This window comes from Nematolebias whitei, chromosome 17, assembly GCF_014905685.2.
Source record: "Nematolebias whitei isolate Nwh7 chromosome 17, NemWhi1, whole genome shotgun sequence".
Classification (NCBI taxonomy): domain Eukaryota; kingdom Metazoa; phylum Chordata; class Actinopteri; order Cyprinodontiformes; family Rivulidae; genus Nematolebias; species Nematolebias whitei.
The window spans coordinates 42,111,271-42,117,134 of record NC_056514.1 but is presented as its reverse complement, the minus strand read 5'-3'; the positions used below and the strand labels follow the sequence as shown (position 1 = coordinate 42,117,134).

The 5,864-nt window shown below is 41.1% G+C and overlaps 1 protein-coding gene across 1 annotated transcript in view; it reads right to left on the bottom strand.

Annotated features, from left to right (window-relative positions):
• Positions 1 to 5,864, bottom strand: part of LOC119423587 (transcription factor COE3-like) — a 188,040-nt gene that overhangs the window by 85,539 nt on the left and 96,637 nt on the right. The window lies entirely within an intron of this gene.

The following is a 5,864-nucleotide window of genomic DNA, read 5'->3' as shown; positions in this document are numbered from 1 at the left end:
ATATATATATATATATATATATATATATATATATATATATATATATACAATTTCATCTATCCATCATCTTTTATCCGCTTCTTCCATTTTGGGTCATGGGATTCACCGGTGCCCATGTCCAGCAATCACTGTGCGAGGGTCGGGGTACACCCTGGACAGGTCGCAAGTCCATCAGGGACACATAGAGACAAACAACCATTCACTCTCTCTCTCTCACCTAGGGACAATTTAGAGTTACCAATCAGCCTAACATGCATATTTTTGGTCTGTGGGAGGAAACCGGAGTACCCGGAGAAAACCCACGCATGCACGGAGAGAACATGCAAACTCCACCCAGAAAGGCCCCTGGACCGGGGTTTGAACCAAGGACCTGCTCGCTGAGAGGCAGCAGCTCTACCAGTTGCGCCACCGTGGTGCCCATATATATAATTTTCTTGTAATTTTCAAATCATCTGGGTTTTTTTATTATTGTCTACTGTTGTAGTGATAAATATCTCCTGGAGGGTAAACTATATCTTGGCTGCAAGTATCAAGCTGTGAAATCCTTTGTTTTCTACAACTGATAGTGGTTGGTCATGAATCATGATGAAGTTTAGCAACTTCTCTGTAAACATTCGAGCTCCGTGGTTTCAGCGATGTCTTCTTCTTGTTCAATCCGCAGCAAGCAGCCTGATTTCATTCAGCCGCGCTCAGTCTGTCCCTCCTCCATAACCATATCATGTTGCTGCTGATCTGTTTCATGTTGCTGCTGATCTGTTTCAATGTTGATGTGTTCATGCGTGCACATCTGCTCACAGACTCATGTTCATGTTTGTGCTGATGTTCAATGTTTTATGTTATGAGTGCTTAGTGTATATTTAGTTGATGTTTTTCTTAGTTCATATCTTAGATGTTATTACTGTTTTTCTTATACATTTTATTGTTGGATGTAACTGGGACCCTGTGAACATAATTTCGCTCCACCACATGTACCACATGAGGTGCGAATGACAATAAAGAAACTCTGACTCTGACTCTGACTCAGAGACGGGCAGATTTAGCGGGGCAGATTGTACGCGGCTGGCCGGGGTCGAGTTGCCTGTTTTGGGTTGAGCAAAAGTAGCTCCCTGCTGAAGCCCCGGAGCTCGAATGTCCAACGTAAAACTAACTTTACCGCGGTTTAATGTGGTGCTATGGCTCTGCAGACATTGCACGTTGCTGTCTTGTTTTGTGGTGTTTCTAGTGTAAAATACTTCCACACAGCGGACATGTTTAGATGAAAAGTTTGTTAGCTGTTAACCACAGTGCTGCTAACTCAGTCCTCATGTTGTAGCTGCTGCAAACTATGAACTGGATTTCCTGAATGTGAGTTGGGTCTTATTACTCTGGGTTCATGAGACACGTCTCATTTCAGGAAATCCATTCCATAGTTTGAAGTCAACATGCATCATGGATCGGAAATCTCTGCAGGTTGGATCGTAAAAATCCGATACGTAAATTATGCTGGTATTGGAGGCCGATACGGATACTGGATCGAATCGGCCCCATCCCTAACTGTTAAACACACTAAAACTTACATAGCTTCAAAAATGGCAAAGTACTGTAAAAAGAGTGGACAAGAAGGACAGTGAGAAAGGAGGACAAAGACGAGAGGAAGGAGGAGAAAAAAGGAGCTGCTGCCACCGGGCCCAGGAGCTGCAAAAGCAGCAGCACAGTAAAATGGCGCTGAAAAGAGCTCCCTCATCAGAGGAGATGGAAGATATCAAGAAATCCCTAGACTTTCTGGGTGAGGAAGTCTCAACCATCAGGTTACGACATAGAAATATCCTGGATCTGGTGGAGGAGGTAAAAGCTCTACAATTACAGAACATAAAGAAGGATAAAAGGATTACCTTTCTTGATAATTATGTTGCTGACTTAGAGTAATATACCCATATAAACAACATAATTGTGACCGGGCTGCAAATAAAACCACAGTCATATTCACGAGCTGTGTCAGGAGGAGAAGTAGAGGATCGAAGCAAGGAGACGTCAAACTCTGTAGAGCAGCAGGTGAACACTGACAACTTTTGTCCACTCCAAGGGAATAGAGGCAAACAACAAAACCATTGAATCATGTCACTCTCCCATGGAAAACCAACACAGGGAAACCAGCTATAATTATAAGATTTACTAACAGAAAGCATAAAATGGAACTATTAAAACAAGGGAGAAAACTAAAGGGATTTGATGTCTATCTGAATTAACATTTGACCAAAGATGCAGACATAGCTAGAAAGGCAACTTTACTCAGAAAACAAGGAAAAATACAGAAAACTTGGGCACAAACTGTAAAACATTCATCAAACTGAAAGGAGCCTCTGAAGAGGCTAAGGTTGTGGTCATTCGAGACATTGAGGAACTGGAAAAATACTGAAGTAAACTGAACATAATAAGGAAATTATTAAATTACCCAGCCAAGTTTGGGTGGACGGATCAGACGGCATCTGCAGCCAGTTTCTTAGGATCCACTGTGGGATGGACCTTTACAAGAGATCCTTCCTGTCTACAGCATCAGCATCTATAACATCTCTTAATGAAATGAGGATAACGAATTGCAACAACAAATATTTTCCCTTTGGGATTAATAAAGTATTTTTGAATTTGAATTTGAATTTGAAATGATCAAAATTGTATTGACTGGAACTTTATGAACTTTATGGAACTTAATTATGACAAAACAACTAACAGAAGAACTGGACACCTTCATTTACATTGAACATGAAGTAGTGGATGTTACGCTTTCCACGCTTTCAATGCTTTCCACAGAACAACTGTGTCAACTCTTGAAACTGTGCCTGCAGTCAACCTACTTCACATATGGGGAGCAATATTATAGGCAGAAACATGGGTGTGCTATGGGGTCTCCAGTTTCTCCTATTGTTGCCAACCTGTACATGGAGGAGGTAGAAAAGAGAGCCTTGACGTCCTTTTCAGGGACACAACCAAGTCATTGGTTCAGGTATGTTGACGACACCTGGGTTAAAATTAAATCTCAGGAAGTCCAACATTTTACTGACCACATCAACTCTGTGGATAAATACATCAAGTTCACACGAGAAGATGTAAAAAATGGCAGGTTGGCTTTCTTGGACTGTGAGGTCTCAGTCTCTGACAGAGGACATTTGCAAACTGAGGTGTACCACAAACCCACCCAAACAGACCAGTATTTGCAGTTTGACTCCCATCACCCTTTGGAGCACAACTTAGGAGTCATCAGGACTCTGTACCACAGAGCAGACAGCGTCCCCACTAGCTCAGGAGCCAGGCAGAAGGAGAAATCCCACACAAGACAGGCTCTAGAGCAATGTGGATATCCTAACTGGGCCTTCCTGAAAGCAGAGAAGAAACCCAAACAGGACTCCAGTCAGCCATCAGGTGAAAAGGAGGAACCCAGACCCATACCAGTGGTCATTCCGTATGTTGAGGGAGTATCAGAGAAACTGAGATGTTTATTTTCTAAACATAACGTCCCAGTGGCTTTTAAACCCCAAAATACATTAAAGACTGGTTCATCCCAAAGATCCAGTCCCCCGGCACAAACAGAGTAATGTTGTGTATGTTGTTCAGTGTCAGGAGGGTGATCAGTCTTACTTCGGGGAAACTAAACAGCCACTGGCCAAAAGGATGGACCAGCACAGAAGATCAACATAATCAGGCCAGGATTCTGAGGTCTACACTCATCTCCAGGCCAGAGGTCACTCTTTCAGGGATGAAGATGTTCACATCCTGGACAGAGAGGAACGATGGTTTGAGAGAGGAGTAAAGGAGGCCATCTTTGTGAAAAGACACCGTCCATCATTAAACAGGGGTGGAGCCTCCAGGTTCAACTGTCCCCCTCTTACAATGCTGTGATTGCTAGTATCACTCAGCCCTCTGTGAACAGTAAACAGCCATCAGGTGCTAATGATCCATTGTTAGGCTGATGGTCCTTCTTGACCATGTGATCAGCTGGTTTTGGTTGTCAGCAGCAAAACTGGTTGATCCACTCTGAGACGGTGCTATTTAAGAGACTGAGCTGAATACAGCACCTCAGACTGAGGAAGTCTCTCGGATGAGAGACGAAACGTTTCTACATTTTTTGTTGTTTTGCTTTGTTTTGCTTTGTTTGTTTTTTGAATGTCCAGAGGACCAGATTTAACTTTTTTAGATTTTTCTATCTGGATTATTGAGCATGCATCAGGATAGTGAATGTTACATCCACCAAAGATATAACATATTAAAGCAGGGCACAGGACTCACAAATACGGGTTCAAACATTCAATTTATTCAATCGCTCCTTGTAGGAGAAAAGAACCCCAATTTCCCATGTCCAGAAAAAAAAAAGACACAAAATTTCACATTTCTGCTCCAACCTGCCATGTTTCTCTTTTCATTCATGCCCTGGTTTATGTTACTAAGTCTCTGTAATGCTTATCACCCATCCTGCAGCACTTCTTGCTCTGCTCATTTAACCACACCCACTCTGCTGAGTCACTGCAATCAGCCCTCATGCAGCTCACCTGTTGTCACCTGTACTTAAACCCCACAGTCACTCTTATCATTGCCAGATTATTGAAAGCCTCACAGTGAGTAAATGTCCAGCATTCATGCCATAATCTCGTTTGTCTTCCTGGTTTTGGCCTCACGCCTGCTCCACGAATTCCTCACCTCTCTCTCTCTCTCTCTCTCTCTCTCTCTCTCTCTCTCTCTCGTTCGTTCGTTCGTTCGTTCGTTCGTTCGTTCGTTCGTTCGTTCGTTCGTCTTGGATTATCTGTTCTGCTTATGGAAACTTCCTCTATAACAACCACGACTTTTGGATCTCGTCTCAAGTTTGGCTCTGGATCTCTGACCACCCGTGTATCGACCTTGACTGTTTCTCTGAACCTGCCATTTGGATTTCCCTCCTTGCTGCTCAGCTCCAACTCAAAGTCCAAAAAATGTGGGGAGTTTATGAGGAACCAAAAGGGGGAGTCTGAAGGCTATAAAGAGCCCTGAGAGGACCAAGTGATTTACTAAACAAAAGTAAGAGTGATATGAAAGTAACATGGAGAGTAATGAAAAGTGTTTTGAAAAATCATAAAGTACAATATTGTATTTCACAGTATTTTGTAAAAAAATTACAAGAAAATCAACGATAAAATGAAATAGTAAATGAATACAATGAATATTCTGTGAATGTTGGCCCAAGTCTTGCAGCTAAAATACCAAATGTAAATAAAGATACGAGTCATTCAGTCATGGGTTGGACCAACAGCATTTTTCTCTGTGACACTGATAAAGAAGAAATAATGAGTATTGTAAAAATATTGCAGATAAAACATCAAAAGACTGGATGGACATGATGTTTGTAAAGGATATAATGAGTTATGGTATTGAACCATTTACATATACAGTGTATATGTAATTAATCATTTTCAACAGGAACATTTCCAGAAAATATGAAAATGGCAAAGATAGTTCCTCTTTATAAGAACAGTGAGAAATGTGTGTTCACTAATTACAGACCAATATCCTTGTTGACACAATTTTCAAATATATTAGAGAAATTATTAGTATCCAGATTAGATCGATTTATAGATAAACAGAATATTTTAAGTAATAGTCAATATGGGTTTAGAGCAAATAATTCAACATCAATGGCTCTCAAGGAACTAATGGAAGATATAACAACTGCTGTTGATCAGAAACAGTATTGTGTTTTTGTTGATTTAAAGTCCTTCAACACAACTGACCACACCATTCTCCTTGAAAAACTGAATAAATATGCATGAGAGGATTAGCACTACAGGGTGTATCTAGTTATTTGAATAATAGGACACAGTTTGTACAGGTAAACGATGTAAGATCAGAATTTTGTGTTAATG